At 34.1% G+C, this 23108-nt stretch overlaps 1 long non-coding RNA gene across 1 annotated transcript; it reads left to right on the top strand.

Moving 5' to 3' along the window:
• Positions 1–9119: 9119 nt before the first annotated feature.
• Positions 9120–13863, top strand: LOC113304098. Its single transcript, XR_003338048.1, has 6 exons — positions 9120–9277; positions 9642–9844; positions 10647–10750; positions 11998–12139; positions 12910–12995; positions 13732–13863. It is a non-coding gene; the product is annotated as an uncharacterized LOC113304098 (long non-coding RNA).
• The last annotated feature ends 9245 nt before the right edge of the window (positions 13864–23108 follow it).

The following is a 23108-nucleotide window of genomic DNA, read 5'->3' on the forward strand; positions in this document are numbered from 1 at the left end:
CTTACTGAAATTTTCAGTAACCTCAAAAAGAAAACTATCCATCCGACGCACTAAAGATGGGAATTTCACTGTAAACACTTTATATAAAGAACGTACAAGTGAAAAGGGAACAAGAATCAATAGAAATAAAGATTGGAAAGCAATATTGAATCTAGATACTAGTCCATCAATAAAACTCTTCATTTGGAAAGCTTCCCACAACATCCTTCCTGTTGGAGAAAAGATTGGTAAAATTCTAAGCTACATTGAAGACACCTGCAAAATATGCAACTGTCAAAGGGAGTCTCTAACCCATTTATTTATGTATTGTCCTTTGATTTTGCAAGTCTGGCATGAATTAAAAGTAGATCCTATGACAATTTATAAACAGTTTTAGGACTTTCATATCTGGTTATCTTACATGTTAGGAAGGAACAATACAAACACAAAATGGGTAATCTTAGCTGTTACTGTGATGTGGCATGTATGGAAGGAAAAATGTAACATCAATTTCAATAGAACTAAATATAATGCTGCACAAATAACCAAGGAAATAATACAGTTCATGCATACTAGACAAGCAGTTGATAACAAATCACAAAAGAACTTCATGGATATAAATTATACTAAAAAGTATGCTGAAGAACAAATCATAAAATTCAGGATATCTTCGATACCTCCGCTCCTTTTTACTATGAAATTAAACATGGCAGTTGTATTCAACACTAACCTGAATTGTTATGGAATAACTCTGATGATCTTCAAGTTTACAGGAGCCTACATAGAAGCCAGAGGTTGAGGGGATTTACAAGGGAGCAATTTGGAGATTCACCAGAGAGCTGCTCAGGAAGCTTTCAAATGGGCAGCTGAACTAGGGAGCAGAATGGAGATCGAATCAGATTCCTGCAATCTAATAAAGCTAACCAGAAGAATTCATGCTGAGCAGATAGATAGCATATTCAAGTTTAAAGAATATCAAATTAAGTTTTTTGAAATTGCAACTTGGAGCACTATATCCTCCAGACAAAACAATTTAGCAATAAATCTAACAAATTTTAATTCGGGTTGTAACCTTAATAGACGATGGTTGTCATCTGAAATCCCCAATTTGATTAGGGAAATCAATGACGAAAACAATGCCGCGGATATCACTAATGTAATAGCAGGGTAGTTTTCTTTTCCTTTTTCTTATACAAAAAAAAAACATTCATTTGGCTGATATGCAAAATTTGTTTGTTATTACCAATTTCACCTTCAAATTTCAACTGCACATTTTCAGCTCAGCCTAACCAATGTGAAACAATGGAAGAAACCTATAAAAATTCTGAATTGAACACATCTCCTTCTCAAAAACCTGAAACCATTCCAAATTCACAAGAAAAATAAAATACAAGTGTTCCAAAGCAACAGAGTTGAAATCCACAAGACCTAAGCTTGGAACCTATATACCTTTCTCTTTCCTCAATTTTAATTTTTCTAACTTTACTATTCAACTGTAATTTTTCAGTGTAAAATTTTAACAGAATATTTTTAGGTTCACTTCGGTTGGAAAATTGTGTTATACTCTTTACATTAAATTGGGAAATATTGAAAGACTGGTGCTCCAAAAGTTTGATAAAGGTGAGTACTTTCAAATTGGCGGGAACGACATAATTTGAATCTACTGATGACTAAAACGAATTTTTCCGTGGCCAATTATGTTGGGCTGCCTGCCTTGCTCCCAAGCTCATAAGGTGAGTATTTACAGTGATGCAAAAAAAAACTAATTGATTACTTGGAGAATAAAAATAATAGTCTCTGTTGGTTTAGCTGCACAATCATGGATGAATGTAGTATGTTATTGAACTATTTTTCTTTTATTAAAACTAGTCACTCTATAGCGGATAAAGCTGCTAAGCATTGCAGGCGTTTCAATATTTGTAATGAGTGGTAAGAAATCATCCCTGATTTCTTATCACAACATTTGTAATTTTTGAAATTTTTCAATGCAATCATTTTTCTTAGTAAAAGAAATAAAAAAGCTTAATTTATTTTTTGGTAATATTGGCAACAAATCTCATTTTCATCATCAGATTTTCTTTTCCTTTTTTCTTGTCTTCTCATACGTAAATTCGTAGCTCCACCCTTGCCGCTTGGAAGAGTCTATAATATAACACCAATTCAGAAATACCAAAATCTTATGTGATACAACAACAATAACAGATCTAAAATTATCGGGAATTTTGTGTTTTCCCTCAAAATAAAAATAGTTATTTTGCATTACCCCTTTAGAGCATCCACAGTGGGCGAGTATAACCAAAAATTTGGGATGAGATCGTGACGCAGTGGGACGGAGTAAAGATCAAATCCCAGCCAAAGATCAAATTCCAGACCATATTTGGTCGCGACCAAATACCAAATCCTAATATAGTCGGACGTAAATTTAAAATACGCTTGTTGCTGGGCGTAAATTTAAAGTACGCTTGTTAACGGACGGAGATTTAAAGTACGCCCGATGAAAATTCAAATTAAAAAAAAAAAAAGAAAAAAGAAAAAGAGGCGTAAACTTAAAGTCCGCCTGGTGATTGATTGGGCGGACATTTGAGATACGCCCGATGAAATTTTTTGGGGCGGATCTTTAAATTACGCGCGACCAAATTTTAATCGCCACCGTTACGTGACAACACGGACTAAACCCAAAATTTGATCTTTTTTTTGATCTTTGATCTTTGGTTTTGATCGCCCCACTGCAGTTGCTCTTATAATAGCCATCACCGACTAGTTGATTGTGTACGTATAGTGTACGTGTGTACCATAAATATAAAGATTATTTTTAAACACTTTAAAATCCCGAAACCCTCCCCCATTAGATACCTTCGTCCCCTCCCGTCACCGACCTTATTTGGTTCCCTGCAAGTGTAATCAAATTGATGGAGTATACCAATACCAACTTCTCTTTGATTTTCCTTCATTCACTTGCTTACTCTCCTCTCTTCATTCAACTCCTCTTACTCATTCTTGTTTTAAAAAACCCCTAATTTCATGTAACCTAACCCTAATTTCCCCCAGATTGATAAGAAATTACTAGCAGATTTTAGAAATTAAAATCACGGGGTTAAATATAGTGTTGTTTTAGATGAAGGGTTTGAAAGAAGAAAACGAAACAGACGAAGGGTTTCAGAAATTTGTAGATTTTTCACTTGCTGCTGCTTCCCTAAAATCGTTACTTCACCGATTGGATATCCACAAAGAGTTTGAAGTAGTTTTTTTTTTGGTGTACTAACAGGTGAAAATCAGAAGAAACATGGGGATTTTGGTTTCGTTTTGTTGTGGGGGTTAGGTTTTTCTATCAATTTGGGGATTCTTATATGAAATTTCGGTATGGATCAGGATTTCTGAACTTGAATTAGGATTTTTTCTGTTAAGATGGAAAGACAAATCGTCTCTTTTTCGATTGAATTCGTTATTGGTTTTGAGAATTTTAAATGTGAATGAACTTGATCTCGAGTCGTAAGAGAAGGGATGGTGGTGGTCATAGTGAAGAAGGAGGTGGTGATCCATGTTTTCTCAAAAATTAATCAATATTTGACACACACGCCCACTGCACGTGGTGAGATAACTATGCAGTAACGACACATCCAAGTTAAAAGGGCGTTTTAGCTATTATTGATTTCTAAAAAGGGTAATGCAAAATATCTATTTATAATGAGGGAGAAACACAAAATTCCCTAAAATTACGCCTTACTATTTGAAACTCTTTTGGCTAGTACTATCTTTTATTTGAAAATCATTATAGTAGTTCTCGTGTAATTGATTGGTAACGTGCAAATGAATTTCCTCACGCTTTTTTAATTGTTCATATGAACTTGATGAAGTTGTTGGGATCGAGATTTTCTTCTTTTTCTCTAATTTATAAGGCTTGTAATTTGTATTTATAAAATTCGATTGCAAAGTGTTGTTGTTTCTTAAGTTGAAAGATTTATTATAAGGTTCTTATATTCTTTTTAAATATTTTCAAATAAATATTCATATTGTCGAGGAAATTTTGGGATGGCGGAGAAAAACTAATGTCAAAGAACGGTCATATTAATTTTACTTCTGAGTTTACAGAAAGGATGTTTATTCGGAAACTTAAAAGAAATAAAGAATATTATAGTAGATAAGTTTTTTACGGAGATGGTTGTTTGAATTTTTGATAGATGCATTTATGTGTCTAATATAGCTCATTTGTATATATTGTTAGTACTCGATATTGTACTTATTCGGTTATTTTATGTATTTGTAGGTGTTTTTGGAAGAATAAGGCTTTATGGCGAAATTGGCTAAAAATGCGGCATTTGGACCTCCGTTGATAACTACCAGAAGCACCCTAGAAGTATGTTGGAGACACCCAGAAATACCCCGGAGGAACCCCGAAAAAGTGCGGAAAATGCCCCAGAGAAATCACTATACGGACCCTCGATTTTGGATAAGGGGTAACCTAATTACTAAGGGATGACCTATTTCCAGGCAGCTGCTAAAGGGAGAACAGCACAGGATAAGGGCACCCACCTTCTTCACGTTTTGAATTGGAAAATTGGCGGGAAGTTCACTGGCAGATTGATAATCGAATTTTGATGGAGTTTTAACGAGATTCAATCGCCGAAATCAGTTGGGCTGGACTTGGATGGACTAAACAGGCCTAGTACAATCGATTGGAACCAACCAATTGGGCTGGAATGGCCGAGAGAGGGTTTCAAAGTTTCCAACAGAGAGACGTGTTCTCTGTTGGGTTTTTAGAATATTTTTGAGAGATTTCTGGAGGACTTTGACGCTGGATTAACATGTACATGGTCCTATTCAAGATTATGGAAGAGTTTGGTAGCTATTTTATAGCCAACAACACGTGAAAAAGCTCAACAGAAGCGATTATCGTTTCAACTGCATGAGAAGAAGAAAAAGAATAATCGCATATTTAGTCGAGATTTATGGATCTGTTGGGCTACATAAGTGTTGGTTTACATCAAAGAAAAGTTTGGAAAACCGGAGGAGAGATTTTAGAGTCGATGAGAGCCTAGGAGAAGCAATTATAGAGGAGACAGCGCTGCTGCTGCTGCTGCCATTAAAGCTTCTGAAGAACACGAAGAACAGACTCGCAGAGTCTGTCGTTCTTCAGCAGACTTATTTCCAATACCACTGTTGTTCTTTCACAGCAGTAGATAGTTATCGTTTACAACAGTCTTAAATTACCATACTCTTTTGTAACAGTGACCCCTTTGTCACGGTGACGCTGTAACACTTTCACAGCGTTACAATTTCCTGTTTCATCTTATACATCAATAAAAACACCTATTTTAGCCATGAATTTATCTTGTGAGTGTGTTTTTGGGATGAGGAGCTAAACCCCTTAGCCAAGGCGACGGAGGAAGCCATTGGTCCTTATTTATGGTATAATTCTAACTTTATTATTTATTTGCAATATTATTACATGATTATTTGCATGGAATTTTTATTGGAAAATTTATTTTTATTGAATAATTGTGATTCATTTTGATGGAGCATGCTTAGTTTAAGACTCTTGATGTTTCATGCTTGGTGTTTACATTTATTACTTCAAAAATCTACAAAAGGCATAATATTAGAATCACTCTAAAAGAAAAATTGCATGAATATTAATTATTAGAATTTATCAAATAATGGATCAATGGTGGAATCCAAGTCTTGGTGTTTTTCTCTAAAGGTTTGAACTATTTTATTTATTTGCGTGTTTAATTTAAATCTAGAAAAATTGTTTTCTTCACAAGTCTGATACGAATCCGTTTTACCACTTCAACTACAATCACTATTTGAAAACCATCAATTTTCATCTCTAAAACACAAACGCATACTAGTAGCTTTTTATTTTCAAGTTAACTTTTAACATGAAAAATGCTAGAAGCGGACGTGCATCTTAGTAGAATGATAAAGAAACAATTTCAGAATAATGAAGTTAGTATAAAATAGAAGAAGAGGAGAATAAGACACAAAGTAAAAGGGAGAACAGGAGAGAGATTTCTTATTCATCGGTATAATAGATAAATATTAGAGCCTCTATTTATAGGGCTAGACACAAGGGCATCCCATTAATAAACGAGATTTACCCTAGATAGTCTTAACATAATTACACATTTATAACACTCTCCCTGGTGACATTGTGTCTAAGCTAATTGCCTCGTTAAAACCTTGTCAGGAAACCCCAAAGGGGCAAAACCTGATCGAAGGGAAAAGAGTAAAATTGTGAGTAAACGTAGAACGGAGCTGCACATGCATATGTTGCCTCATTAAAACCTTGACAAGGAAAAACCCAGTGGGAAAAAACCTTAACGAAGGAAAAAGAGTACAACGTGATAGTCCAGTAAATTACCTTTTACTATGATGTTCTCCCTAATAAGTAATTTAGTTGAATCCTGGCTTGCAAATCTTCGAGTTGAGACTTCCCAATTTTGATGAACGGTGTTCTTGAATGTAGAAAGTTATTATGCTTTCTTGAAGAAATATGTCAGTTGATGAAGTTTTCTTTTGTGTTAGTCTTCTAATAGTAGTGTTCTTGAGTCTTCATGCTTCTTTATATACATTGAGGACTTGTGTCTTAGATTGCTAGCTTCTCGTAGATGATTTGCAAAAGTAGTTGATGTAGTCTCTTCAACAAAGTGCCAATATGTAGGTACAGTACCATGGATTAACAGAATTTGTGATCATACCATATATGGTTTAGAATGATATCCAAATTTATGGGACATGGTTACATTGATATGGTCTAACAAAATAACCTAATGGTGGGAATCCACCAAATAACCAAAAATACATCTCCCCCTTGGATGACCACCATGTTGAATAAATTTTCTCACTAAAACCTTTCCAGTAAAAACCCAATAGGAAAAAGAAAAAAATACAGACGAAGGAAAAAGAGCACAATATCAACATTTTTGAACAAAAATTCATTGCCAGCGAGATATTGCCTCATTAAAACCTTGTTAATTAGGAAAATCACGTAGGACAAAACCTGAAATGAAGGAAAAAGAGTACTACTTTTGACGATTTATGGATGTCAACTCAACTATACGAGTATTACATAAGACAAGCATCAAAATAAACTCTAGTCTATCTTAAAGAAGAGTTTAAGCTAGCATAATTCTAACTGCAGATTTAAGAGAAAAAAAATATATGCTGCTAAAGCATGGATTTTTGGTGTTTTTAAGGACTCCTCAAAAGACCTATAAAGTTGATATCATCAACTAATTAATCCGGATTTTTGGTCTTATACCAAAATTCTAAAAACACAGAAAGCATTGTTATACCGGACATAATCGAGTCAAGTGGCTGCCTGAATATATTTTGAATCCTATAAAGCTTACAAATTTCAATATGTTCTCCGTGCACATATTCTGTATGAAAGAAATACGAGTCGTTCAAGACTACCACGCAAAATACATCATGTAGGGAGAACAACGTATTATTGAACCAATTCTCGGGTTTGAACGTCTAACCATCAGTCGCTCTTAAAACGACTTATTTCTCTTAATACGTAATATGACTAACACCATTGTTCAGGCTTGCCAATTTTATGATGTCAAGTCTATCTAGGATCCTTATATTACGTCAACCGGGAAATTACAATAATCCAATATAAATTGGATTACATGCCAACCAATCACATATATCTATATTCCTCTGCAGAGGGGTTAGCAACCACCATCATTATTATTTCAGTAGCTACTATAAATAAATATTCAACAATAATTAAATTATCAGGATCCACAAAATTCTCAAGTGTATGTATATCTTGAAAAAAAATTAAAAAAATCAGAGAATTGATGGTACCAGCGCCCACAGGCATTAATAAATGTGAATCGTGTTTTTTGTATACTCAATTGGAGCACTACCAATAGCCTCTTATGAAAAACTACTTATTTTACTAGATGTGACTGGATTTTCCTCTCAAATAGGCAAACGTTTATGTAAAAGCAAATGAGACATTTCACGCCTTGTCAATAGCATCCTTTTTCAATTTGATCATGATGGAAGAGAAACTTTATTTGTGCACATAAAAGGACGCACAGATGGTTAAGGAAAGAAGATGCAAGCTTCAGATCCTGAGTCCAAATCCTACCTCCTGCACATATTTTTTCCTGACATAGTACAGGTTGTGCAAGGATCGACAGGACGGCATAAAAACTATGCAATATTTTTATGAGATAACTCTCTAGCCGATCCGATACTTGCTACGGGAAAAGGTTTTGGATTTGGATTTGGGAGAGAAACTTTATATAACATTCAAGTTAATTAACACCTAATATTATCAGTTTATCATTAATAAAAGCACGTGCGTATGCACGTGCCCAACCCTTATGTCTAGAAAATACTTGTATCATTTTGTGTTTCTATTAGATGGTTTTGTTGATTAGGGTCAACAAAACCACGTAATATCATTCAAGTGGCTTAGAATTTGATCACTCAGTTACACAGCTAATAAATCAAATTAACAGAAAATTGAAATGTCAAATGAGCACTTACTAAAGAGTGTTTACAAAATTGGACACACGAAATGAGGTCTTTTGAGGAAGATATAAGAAAACATAAGGGCTGCTAACAGTGATATCACTTCATGACGGTAATTTCAGTTGGTAATTATGCAAATGAACTTGCTCACCTTTGTGATTCATATGAACTTTATGAAGTTGTTGAAATCAAATTTTTATTAAAATTTATGAGTACCTGTATTTTTTGCATCGTTCACTTATTTTCTAGTTTATGTCTTACTAGTTAAATGAGTCGTATGATAAAAAAAAATTCATTCATTTTAAATCACCGTCGGAAAATTATGTTCAGGAGCTTTGAGATGGTGGGGAAAACTAATTAAACCGAAAGATTCGTGGTTGGGAATAAAAAAATTAGAACGTCTAATTGACGTTTAGTTCCAAATATGTTGGGCTTTAGACTCTTTAGTCTAGCTCTCCCAAGCCTAGTATTAGGAAATCCAAATTCACCGTATTTGAGATGAGTCGGTCCTTTTAGGGAGGATTCAGTCCAAAATATGCTTTTTTTTGATGACAAATATACACATAAAAAAATTTGATATTTCATTGTCATAATCATTTTCATTTTTCAATTACTTGGTTTTATACGTCGAAATCATCGAAAAAGCTCTCCGTCTGCTCCAGTTGAAGACGATGGTTATCAGATTTTGATAAAATCTCAATCGATTCATGATCAGGTTTAGATCATTTTAATCTTCTCCACCGTTTCCCCCTCTCTCAATCCCAAGAGCCTATGGAAGATGTTCTAAACACAAACAGATCTGGTAAATTTTCATTTAAATTCTATTCAATTTCGATTAAATTTTATATCAGTAGCTTGTTTTGATTAGGTATTCGTTTTTGTTTGGATTGGTAATTAGATGTTGTTTCAATCAGTAGATTTTGTATTCGTTGATCGTTTTGTGTTTGAATTATCGGATCCATTAGATTAGTAACACGTTTCTGGAAATTCTTGATTTGTATGAGATTTGTTCGAGGTTAATTGAATTTTTTTTGGAAAATCCATCGTTTTCGGTTATTGATCTTCTACAATTCATGCATTGAGTCTTTTTTTTTCTTCTTTCAGAAATTATTAAAATTGATGATGATTTGTGGAGTTTGTAACTATCTTTTTATTGTTACATACAGATTCGAAAGAGTCACTTTAAGACAAGAAGCACGGAGTTATCATTCTCCTAGTTGTCTGCTTTTTATCAAGAGAGAGGTGTGTATTTTGATGGTTGGTCTCATTATTTAAAGGTTTATTTGGTAACAGACAGTTACAGGGAGCTTTTAAGGAGTACCATGGACGTCGGTAAAGGGAGTCATGGAGACAGTATGGAACTTGCAAGGTTAGTCTTACACAACCTCCAATGACTAGTTTTTCTTATACGTGTCCACATCTTCTTTGCCTAAATAGCAGAAACCTTTCTTCTTATACCAGGATTAGAGGGGGTATTATTTGTACTTACACATCAACTATCATCTATTTTATTTATTAAGGCATATTTATATTTACTTCATTTAATTTATTTTGTTGTTGGATGTGATACATGATTACATGAGCAAAAATAAATCATTACAGTTGTAGCATTGGAAGCATAGGCACGTGTTTGGCATACCGAACAATACATTTTTAGTGGTTTTTTTTTCTTCATATGATGTGATTAATTTATTTAATTTTTCTAAATTATTTTCCATATTTTATATACATATTGGGAATCAATTTTACTGAGTAAGTCGTTCTTTTCTTTTCTTTTCTAAATGGTATGAAGTCTTCTATTGTGACAAATACAACTTTGGAAATCCAAGTTCCAGAACATATTTTTGGGTCAGTCTATGGAGGAAATGGAAGTAACTTGGAGCGTCTAAGATAGATGAATGTTTCATGCATATACTTGATTATATTATATTGTATTCTCGTATTTTCTTGGTCAACCTAAGCCATTAGGTTGTTTAGTCTACTAGAGTTTTACTATGTAATATTCTTAATATTTGGAAGCCAATTATACTTTCTCCAGGTTTGATAAACTTGCCTAAAACTAATTAGTATTTCCAACGGAAAAATCAAATTTTGGCCCCAAAGTAATTTTCTTTTTACTTCCCTTTTATATCGCACTCATGTTTACATTCAGTGTATCATCTTTGTATCAGATTTCAGGTGTTCAAGTTGAGGTGTGTGTCTTGATGCTGCTGGCAAGACTACCATTTTATAGAAGCTCAAGCTTGGAGAGATTGTAACCTAATTCCTACCACTAGTAAGTCATATTTTTTAATAGAGTTTCAGTTTCAGTTTTTGTGAACTTGCTTTTGTACTTCATATTTTAAGTCTTATGTCATACAATCTTTAGGAAGTGATTCTCTTTTCCTATTTAATTTTGGGTAAACTTTTTGGAGAATTGTATTTTGTTGGGTGCTACTTATATCCTCCAGATGTATGTCAATGTGTGAGTTTTGAAACACTTCATAGTGGATCATTATTTGTTATTATAGTGGACGGATAGCATAATATCAGCACCTTGATTTCATAATTATGTTTTTATTTTTTTCATCTTCTTACCTATACCTAATAAAAACTCTCTTCTTTTTTTTTGATTCTTAATGTGCACTTAGTTGTATAATATTGATTCTTGATGTGTACATAATTGTACACGTTTATTCTTAATGTGTACATAATTGTACACTTTTTGATTTTCATGATTATTGTTACTTTCTCCTTGATAGTTTCAATGACTATTCATATTTTAACCCATATATTTTTTTTTACCTTCTTATGGATCCAAATTTAAAGACCCGATTGAGTTTCTGTAGATGCGACTTCTTTAAATTTTCAGTATTAACTTAGTAATAAACTTGTTTTCTAGCAAAAGATGAATATTTTTGAATTTATTGGTGTTTTTTATTTTTAATTGTGTAAATAGGGTTCATGTGAGTCACTAACTAAATCTTGTGGTTGTTGTGGAAGCATCATGGAGGATGAGATATAGCGTTAATAGTATGAGTCAACTGCAGTAGGGAGTCTTATAGTGTACATAATTCTACACCTATTGATTCTTAACGTGTACATAATCGTACACCTTCGTCAAATATAATGTTGTTGTGTTCATTTATAGTCAAATTTCTAGAGTGTTTTCTAGAGTCGAATTTTTCTGAAGCCAATCTGAGATTTAACACTCTGAATTCCCGTTCTTGTCTCTTCATGTGTTTAATGGTTGATATGCATTTTTATCTCACATACCACTAACACAATTCGGTTACTTACCAACCTCTGTGAATGTACCTTATGAATGGATGATTTTTACGGGAATATCTCTTGTGTTTGAAAGATTTATTTTAAAATAACAGGAATAAGTCATGGAAAATCTGTATATATTTTTAGGTGATACATTCCTTACTACATATTTTCCATTTTTAATAGTTGTGTGTATACTTCTTTCGTTATAAGCATGGCTAATAATGTCTGTTTTTCTTTTTTGGATGGTCGTCCTCATGTATAATGGTTCAGCCTGAAACAAAAGGTGTCGAAACTGTTTGGAATCGTTGAATTAGAGATACATTTTGGGGAGGAAAAAAAGAAAACCAAGATAGGATCAATTGATTCAATCAGCAGCTTCATTTTGTTCTAAGCACAACTCCGATGTGGATAGGTTTGTTTACTTATGTTGCTTGCTTTTCATTTTTGTGGTTGCATTTATGCCTGAAGAAGTTGTCTGGTGTTAAGATACTTGTAACAGTCGAGTTGTATGAATGCTCTTATAGGATATTGTTATATATATGTTATTATAAAATACAAGTTTGATTTATCCAAATGTGTGTGTTGAGTGAAGGTATCACGTAAAATATGACTTTCAACTATTTTTATATTGAATTGCTTAATGTGTACATAATTGTACACATGCTGACATGTTGATTCTTACTGTGTACATAATTGTACACATGTTGACTTCTATGTGCACACTGTTGTACAACTATTAGTTAATGTGTACATAATTGTACACCTATATTGATCGTTATTGTGCACATAATTTCACACATGTTGATTTTTAATGTACACATAGTTGTACACCTGTATTGAGATCTAGTATGTATCAATTTGGTTTGCAACATGTGATAGATTTGTTAGGAAGGGAAACTATAATTCTTATTTCTGGTATGAATTTGTTTTAGCTAATTATTTTACAATTTTGCTTGATTTATCTAGTAGTTTTGAGTGATATGCATGTAGTTACGTTTATGCTGTTAATATGAGATATATCACCCAGGAATGTTAGAGACTTGTTTATATGCTTGTCTTTTGCTTATCTCGTATGTTGAAGCTTTTGATGTGGATGGATATCAAATGATTGTTTAAGCATTAGATCATTAGTAAAATATATGTTTCTCAAATTCTCAACCTTTTTCTTTCTCTCAATTGCAGGGGGATGAAGGTCAAAGATGCTAAAGATGGGTCCTACCCCTAATGCTTCTCTGCTCGCAACCCAAGATATTGCAAGATGGTGATAGGTATTCGGTCTAAATGCATACTTTGTTCTCTTTTTGATGCTCATCTTAATGTCGATCTCAACTGATACTAGTATTCTGTGCCTTAGGATATCTTAGCTGAAAAAATTATGCTCTATACATGTTTTGGAGGGGTGTGCATTAGTGGAAATTCCGAAGAAAAGTAGGTTTGTGTGTGGTTATGATCGTCTTAATGCATGTTTTGCAGTGGTGTACATATTGGTGCACCTGTGTATTTTCCATGAAAAAGAAGGTTTTGTGTGGTTATGAGTGATCGGTTTTGTGCATGTTTGGCAGGGATAAAGATGTACACATTGGTGCACCTGTGTATATTCCATAAAAAAAGTAGGTTTCTCGTGTTTTACAGCGGTGTACATATTGGTGCACCTATGTAATTCCCGTGAAAAAATAGTTTTGTGTGTGATTGTGAATGATCGACTTTATGCATTTTTGAAAGTTATTGTTTCTCTGTGGAAGTTGTATTGAACTCCAGTATGTTTCAATTTGGTTTGTAGCATGTGACTGGTTTGTCAGCAAGGGAAACTTTGATTCGTATTTGCTGATATTAAGTTTGTGCGGTTAGGACCAAATGGATTGTGTCTCTTTAATTTAATAACTTCCTAACTTTTTAGTTTCATCTTTTTGTTTGCTTTGTTTCTTATGTGGTTGTTGGTGAAAGGTTATCACTTTTTTTTCAAGATGTGGTTTCTTATATTTTATTGTTTTTTCCTGGATGCAGGTTAACTGCTAAACCATCCTATAAACCTGCCATTATTCAGAAAGAGGTTGGCGTGGTTGATATTTGTTTTAGTTTGTGCAGACTAGAGTGGCAGTCTGGCTATCATGAATGTTGGATTTTCTGTATTTTTGTCGATGTGTACATAGTTGTACACTAGTGTGGATTAAAAAATATTCAAAAAGTAAAAATTATATAGTCATATGGGTACTCTTTTTGTAAATCTCGAAAAGAGCATTTTAAATATATAAAGTTTGTGAATTTTGGACGAACGGTTCGAGAGATAAATCGTTTTCTAATTATTTATATATTATTTAAAATTGCTGACATCATTATGAATCATGGACTAAAATGCAAATATTTGGACTAAATTGTAAATAATGAGGGTTATTAATGTACTTTTCATATATTTGGACTAATTTGTACCTAGTTAACTCGAGCTGGATTAAACCGTATTATTGGACTGATTTTTGGACTAAACCATATTTTTCCCTTTGAAGATTGCATTGGAGTTTGGAGCTCGATTTTGCTTTTGCTCTATGTCTGGCTAAGTCACTTACAAATTGATATCATTTGTTAAGCTTTCTCCAACTCTTGTTTCTGCATCTTGATCTCTTCCTTTTAAGATCCAATTTTCAACTTGAGTTCTTCGTGGTGATTAGACATCTTCTTCAAATGATCCTTCGGATCTTGTTGCATCTTTAACGTCTCTGAATAAATTACGGAAACCAAGCCTTCAATTCGGAACCACGATTATCGAAACTGTTACACTATAATTCATGCATTATCTAGTTACCAATTAAATTTAATAAGTTTGTACTTCGGTCTCTTAAAATAAGTATGACAACGAACTTTAGATTGACGGTGTAAACACGACATTCTTTCAAAAGTAAACATTCACTTGGTTAATATGGTAACAATTTGTTTGTTATTTGGTAAATTTTCGACTTTACGTAGATGCTTTAAAACAATGGAAGAAACCCATAAAATCCTGAAATGAACATATCTCCTCCTAAATAACTGAAATCATTCCAAATTCACATGAAGGATAAAATACAACTGAAATTAAAAACATCTAAGACAACAAATTTGAACTCTGCACGACTGATTTGATTGAACCTAAGAATGGCCTATATAATCCTCGAACAAATATGTTTCCACCAAAGCCTGAAACCTATATACATTTCTCTTCCCTCAGTTTGATTTTGTTTGAGATAGCCTTCAACGGCAATTTTCCAGTGTAAAATTTTAACAGAATATTTATTAAATTTCAACCACATTAAAAGATTGTATCAAATTTGTTGTATTAAATTGGGTAAAATGGAAATGGCCAATGCTCAAAAAAGTTAAAGGTGGGAAAAAATTCAAATTGTGTGAATAGTTGTTGCCTAACTTTTGATTGCCGGAGGATGTTAATTTGTCATTTTTACTTGCTTGGTTAAGTAATTTACTAGTCTAAGCACCCTGTGCGTTGAGAATTTCGCCACATGGCTACCAAAATCAAATTAGACAATGGCCCTGAAATGTCACATGGTATGAGCATTTGCTAAAGAATGTGGACAAAGTTAGACTCATAACAGCCTAAACTAACTCCGACCTTGTGGGAAACATATAAGAAAAAATATGGGCGGCGGACAACTTCAATGCATGAAATGAATGATAACCTTACTGATCATGTGAATAAACCTTTTCAAGCCTAAATTAGACCATGTGGACTTGATCAAGATGTTAGGATATATGTTTATCCTAATTTATAAGGTTTGAACTTTGAATGTATTTGCCAGTGTTGTCTTCTACGTCTTTTTTAGGTTGAACAAGTTATATCGCAATCTTCTTTTTATTCTTTTGAAAATATTGTCAAATACCAATATTGTTGGAACCTTTTTGAGATGTTGGAGAAAACAAAAGTCAAAAGCTCCTGTCCAATATTTACCTTCTACGTTAGATCTTGACAGTATATATTACAACAAGTGCGGTTCTGGACGTTGAAATATCATCTTGAGCTTTAGAATATCACCTATGAGACAAAAAGGATAGATTTTTGGGAGGAAAGAATAATTTTGGAGTGAGCACGATATTTGGCCAAATTCAAGTCAATAATTTTATTGGGTGAAAGAAAATTTGACGGAAAATTTTGAGCTCTCCTCCATCTTTTTCGGTTAATGTTTTACTGGAGGATCGTATGGAAAGACTTTTCCTATAATTGTAAAGTCCAATTGATTTGTTTTAACTGACTAAATTGGATCCTACACCACTTAATTGTGGCCTATAACTAGATGACAAAAAAGGTCACTAGAAATCACTTTACACCATCCCTTGTCAAAACAATTACCAAATTAATCATTTTACTCCTGATTAATTAGCATTAATTAATCGTATTAGGAGTTAATTTTATTTGGATGTGAGATTAACTAATTTTAGAGAGTTCATCAAAACATCAAACATCTTTTTCGTAAACAGTACCCAGAATCGGTTTACGTTCATTCACTTGTAAACCGATTATGGATTGGTGTTTACGAATTAACAGAGGACATCCATAATCGGTTAAAGTTGACATGCTTTATAATCCGATTTTGAGAATCGGATTTTACTTATGACATATATAAACCGATTGTTTCCTTTCATTACCAATTTTCATTCATTGCATTATTATTGTAGGATGCATTTAGCACATGCATCAAGCCTATAAACCCCTAGATGACCCTAGTGGACGAGTTATAGTCTCGTGAGGGTTTACATAGAGGTCTACCCATAAAACCTATACAAAAACTTCTAAAGCCATCAATCTTCCTCCGACGAAGACGATACAACATCCAAGTAGTACGGGTTATCCGCCGGGATTCTATCTGCTAAGAAGTGATAGCTTGCATCAAAGGCGAATGCTTCCCCATTTACTTCCAAGTAGCGCGCTTTCACGACTTCATGATACAAAAACACAAAAACAAGCTTACATTTGTTAGTGGTGTTTCGTTGGAAGATAACATAACATGGGGTACGTAAAAAAAACCACAAAATTACTTACAAATTGTGCAATGGACAAGGTGATGGAGCGAGTGTTAAAAATCCGAGGTTGGAGAGCTAAAAAAGAAAGTATCGCATTTTTGATGACTAGTTGCCCATCATGGAGTTGTTGAACACTTCTTGCATTAGGATTCCCAAATTCTTGGCTAAATTTGTTGTGTACTTTAGCCCAAAAGGTTGTTGAATCCTCCCTTTCGAAGGATTGACGTCTAAGTCGATTTTCTGCATACCATGCTTTCGTGATTGCCAAATCTTCTGCGGAGTCGAATGATGCCATTTCTTGTATGTATATGTATGAAATGAGTAGTTGTGGAGTATATGGGATGAGGGGGAATAAATGATAAATTTTGGGGCAAATGGGGTCCAAGGGTGAGGTCTCTATTTATAAAGAAAGTCCCTAACGACTATTTTTTTTTTGAAAAACGTGAAATAATTTGAAATAATCGGTCTTTTAGAAGGATTGTAAAACCCGATTGTGTTTATATGCCACAAGAAATCGGTCTTTCTTGCGACCAATGTAAACCGATTAAAGACATTTTAAATTTTAAAGACACCAATCGGTTTATATTTGGGTCCTGTTAACTTGTATGCCCGTATACAAGTTAACAGGGGTAAATTGGACTTTTAAGTTGCATGGGAAATGTAAATCGGCCATATTGGGAAAACAAATTTATCGTTATCTACAATTTCGATTATTTTCCTCTAATACCCTTCAAATTTCGTTAGTTAAAAATAATAAAGGAAATCAAGCACCCAGAACTCCGAAACTCTCCTTCTTGAGATTCCTCTTTCCCTTTTCATCTTCCTCTTTCCCTTTTAGTTCTTCTTCTCCAAATTCATTCTACTATAAATCCCTAAATTAAGTATTCAACTATATATATAAATGTTACTTTCTCTCTGCAAATCCTAATACGATTTCTTCTTCATCTTATCTTATTAAAATTAAAATTATGTTCTTAGTTCGTTCAATAGAAATTCATTACCACAATCTCTATTTTTCTGATGCAAAAAGTTCATATAAACCCAAGCATGGGTAATCAGTTTTCGAGTTTTTGCTGGTTTATAATTTGGCGGATGTAAATTTTTTATAAGGATGAAGACTTTAAATTAACAAAAAAGAAAAAAGGATCTGCAAACTTTTTTTAAAACCAAATGTTAGAAATTCAAATCTTGGTGCTGTCAAAAGACTTGTACGATTTAATCAATTTATCATGGAAACATTACATTTCTATGCCGAAAGAAAAGTCATGAAGATTAGATTTTTGGTGTTTTTAATCGGTTGTGATCAGGTAGAGAGATGATAGTTCTAATGGTGAGATTGAAAAAGTAATTAGGCATGGATTGAATTTGTTTGAGTTTTTTTCTTTATTGTGGGATTAAAACTGTAATCAGTTTTTTGAGTTCTAATGGGATTCATCTGTTCCCACTTCTCACGCGACTATATAACAGACAAGTAAGCATTAAAAAATGGGAGAGAAAGTTTGTCACTGACCACACGTATGGGGTTGGATAAGATCACTATTTGACGATGGAGGTAAGGGCAGTAAAGGAACAAATATTTTCAAACATTTATACGGATCTTTATCCCAAGAAAAACACAACTCCAATAGAAATTGTGACTTCTACAGCAAAAAGAAGCTCAATAATTTCTCCTTAACATGTTCCCGGTATACATGTAAAGAGGACCCTACCCTATATATTTCTATATGTGATCCGATTCTAGTTTGGCTTAAAAACATTCAGGAAGAATGGCTTGCACAATGATTTATGTAGACATATCGAGTAAACCGATTGTTGGCATGTCAGGCTAGAATCAATTTAAACATTAAGTGCATTAAGTTCAACACAAGATCATCCAAAATAAAAACATCCACCACACAAATATCATCCAAAATACAAACATCAACCATCCCAAAAAACTAAAAACAACCACAAGTCTTATAAACTTAAAGTTTTAGTATTTAAAAGTTAAACTTAAAAACTTAAGGAGCGCCAGGAGCATTTGCAGCAGCAACAACATCAGGAGCATCAGCACCAGTATCAGGAGCAGCTGCAGCACCAGCATCAGAAACAGCTGCAGCACCACCAGCACCAGCATCATCAAGAGCAGCAACTTCTTCATCATCCATGGCCATATATTCAACCATTTCTTCAAACATACCTTCTAATTCTTGGTGGGCATTCCTCCCAGCTGAAATAATGTTTCTCCTCATCCTGGCGAACGTCATGACTTCAACAAGCTCTTCAAGTGAAAGCATATCAATCAATGCAAGGGCTTGTTAAAGACGGGTCTCAGCTCCGAAAGCAAACTTATATAGGTTTCTCACTGGCACTCTTTGTGGGTTCCTCAGAATATCCTCCAAGGTTAATTCTCGATTGTAAAATGGTAAGTATCCGAAGTTCATTCTACACAAAAGATAAACAAAAATCAAGTAAGAAATCGGTACATATAGAAACACAAGTAATCCGATTCTGAAGAGACTAAAACAATCGGGTTATGCGGTATATGTATAAAACCCGATTATGGAAAGGAAGATGAAGAAACTATAGTAATCGGATTATACATATTACATATATAAACCGATTCTGGTGTTGTATTTTAATATTTCATTTCTACCGAAGAATCGGGTTATGTTAATCATCATGTAAACCGATTACTGTGCATGTTCTTCGTGGAAGAAAACAAAACCCAGAATAGATTTATTCGATAAGTCAATAAAACCAATTCTGGGTGTAATCAGAATTTTGATTTGTCAAAAACGAAGATTTAAACATGTAAATCAACAAGATATGAAGAATCGTAGATTGGGTTGATGGAGATTTACCTTTTTCTTGTGTGGATCGAAGATTCGTTGGAGAAGAAGATGAAAATTAGGGTTTTGAGAATTTGGAAAGATTAGGATGGAAATAGAAAGTCTTTTTTAGGTTTAGGTTTTTTTGTTTTTGGATTTGGATTTACTGAAAATAGAAATATTAGAATTTATATGAGAAAGTTTTAGGAATTAATGTGGGATAAATTAGTATCATTTTGAAGTTTGGATGCCTATAATAATTTGATGGTGTGGGAAGGAAAATTTGATAGGCCCAATTAAATGGTATACGACCCAATTTAGCTAGGTTGTTTTATAGAGTACATTTCTGATTACCAAAAAAAACAACATTTGGGCGTAAACATTGATTTTATTTTGAAGTCACAAGAGTGTTGGGCACGTGCATGTATCAATGGCTGGATTTCATCATCGTATAAGTTGTGCTTATAATACGTCACGTGTATCTTTTACAGGTGGGTCCATGCAAAATTGAATGAAACATTTCTACCATAGCATTTCTGATGGTTCATGCAAAATCTTTGACTTTACGCGTTCGAGGAAAAAAACCTGGAACCTATTTCCCCTTTCCCATTCTTCATCTCTCTCGGTCTCTCCCTCCTTTATTCCCCTCTCTTTCTCTGCTAAGCCATAGACAAAACCACCATCGTCCTTGGTTCCATCTCCACCATCATCGTGTTTCTGGTTCTCTTCCATGAAGACCACCAACATAATTATGTACTTTATTATTTGTGTAATTTGCTTAAATTTCTTTCCATGATCTATGGATTAAAGGTGTTTATCCGACTCGGTTATTGTTTTGAAGTTTACGGTCAGTCGGATTATATACACTTTGATTTTTCGATGATCAGCGTGTTGCTTTTTTTCTGATTTTGATTTACTGTTGCTAAGGGGAGTTCGTTTTATATAATAGAATAGATTTGTTCCTTGACTAAATGTGTGCAAACCTTACGGAACAGGCTATGGCCCATGAAGGAATAATGAGAAAGATTTTACCCGAGCCAAGTCCATGACATATACTGTTCTTGGGCCTTTAAAAGAAGGACAAAAGCCTTAGTTGTTTGAAACTTAAAAAATGAACCATAATATTGGGCGTACCAAAATCTTTCAAGGCATACTGAATGAAGATAAAAAAGGTTGTTGAATAGCAAAATCAGATAACCCCTTAACCCAAATTTTTTTAATGGCAAATCTTCCCTTTACGTATTAGTGTTAATAATCTTGATTAGTGATTAAATATTTTGTTTAGTGATTAAAATAATTTTCAGAATTATAAGAGTTGTTTAGATGAAAAATTTGAGGAAAAAAAAATCAAAGTTTTGGTTTGGTTAAGAAGGAGAGAAAGAGAAGGAGAAAGTGAGAAAATTCTAATTCTTGATTCAATGGAGGATGAGGAGGGTCATCATTCATCTAAAAAACCTAGGAAAATACACATCAATTACAACAATGATCCAGAAATGGCTGATTTCTTAGATTATGAGAATGATTTTACACCCACTCAAACTCAAGCTCAAACTCAAACACAAACTCAAGATGATGATTTTTATGAGCCAAATCCTGATGATGAATACATTGATGAGGAACCCAATTCTTCTAATACACAGGTACACTTATATCCTATACTTAATCTCACTTCTATAGCTCTCAATTATCAAAAGTTAGGTTTTTTGAATCATGGTTCGGCGAAACAGGTTGAGGTTCGGCTCACATCTATGAGCCGAATCTACCATTGATGAACGATTCGTCTTACTGAATCTGTTTACTGCATGCGCCGAACCTATAATTTCCAATTCCAACCCTTTTGCTAGACACTAGTTCGGCTTATATGAAAGTTTCATAGTAAGCTGAACAACATCCTGAATAGCCCGGAATAGAATCATTACTAATTCGGCTTACATATCCAAAATCGTATGTGCCGAACATAATTTTTTAATTTCTGGGTTGAAATATTGTTACTGGTTCGGCACATATGGAGAATATCGTATCAGCCGAAACCTCTTATGTTCAAGGTTCGGCACATAATTTGATTATAGTATGAGCCGAACATAAACTTGTAAATTTTTGGGTTAAAATATTGTTCGAGGTTCGGAACATATTGAGGATATCGTATAAGCCGAAACCTCTTATGTCCAAGGTTCGGCACATAATATGATTATCTTCTGAGCCGAACATAAATTTGTAAATTTTTGGGTTAAAATATTGTTCGAGGTTCGGCACATATTGAGGATATCGTACAAGCCGAAACCTCTTATGTCCAAGGTTCGGCACATAATATGATTATCTTCTGAGCCGAACATGCATTTGTTAATTTTTGGGTTAAAATATTGTTTGTGGTTCGGCACATATTGAGGATATCGTACAAGCCGAAACCTCTAAATGTTTATAGTTCGGCACATAATGTGATTATCGAATGCGTCGAACCTTGTTATTATATTCCCTTTATAGTGTTTAACCTTGTGATATTCTTTGTAGATCGTGCTTGGACCCATGGAAAATCAACCTGATCCAGTAGACATAATTCACGAGGATACCAAGGATCACTTCCAAAATGATTTGGTATGTAAGAACCTTTTGCTTACCTTAATGTTGTCGGAATATTCCAAAGTTTTTCTTACTAATTACTTGTTTTGGAATGAACGTAGATATGGAAAACTAAACCAGAAGTTCTGGATTGGCTTGAGGAACACGCGATGAAGATAAATTGTGTACTAGTTAAAGGACAACAAAGCCGATGGGATCGGTTTGAAATGATTTGTGAGCGTAGTGGAACCGGCGCTAGCAAGGTTAAAAAGGGTACTGTATACGTTGGGAAGACCGGGAGAAAGAATAGGACGAAGACGAAGAAAAGAAATTGCCCTTTCAAGATCGTTTTCAACCTCAAGAATAAGTCCATGAACAAAGAAGATCAATATTGGATAATGAATAAAGATATGGATTGTCGTCATAACCACCCACGTCCCAAAGACCTTCATGGACATGCGAAAGTAGCGCGACTCAAACCCGACGAGATGCTAGAAGTGGATAAAATGACACGAGCACGTTTGCCACCTTCTAGGATTCTTAGCAAATTGAAGGCGGACAACAACAATAACAAGTCGACTATGCAAACTATCTACAATGCAAGACAAAAGATTAGAATACTCAATTTGCAAGGTAGGATGGTGATGCAACAAGTAATGTGGTTAGGGGTGAAGAATAACTACGCTTGCCAAAAGAAGTTGGATGACTTCGGTCAAGTCACACACCTTTTCCTTGCCCACCCGGAATGCGCCCAATTGGCTCTATGCTTCCCACAAGTTATTATATTGGATTGCACGTACAAGACTAATAAATATGAGATGTCGTTGATGAACATTGTGGGGCATACTTCGACAAAGGCACCGGTTCACCGTGGCTTTTTGTTTCATGAAAAACGAGAAGAAAGAGTTATGTTTGGGGGTTAGAACAATTGAAGTTAATCTTCCGGGAGGGTGCTCTTCCTAAAGTGTTCGTTTCCGATCAAGATTCATCGTTGATGTATGCTATTAAGAA

Source organism: Papaver somniferum, chromosome 8 (assembly GCF_003573695.1).
Source record: "Papaver somniferum cultivar HN1 chromosome 8, ASM357369v1, whole genome shotgun sequence".
Lineage (NCBI taxonomy): Eukaryota > Viridiplantae > Streptophyta > Magnoliopsida > Ranunculales > Papaveraceae > Papaver > Papaver somniferum.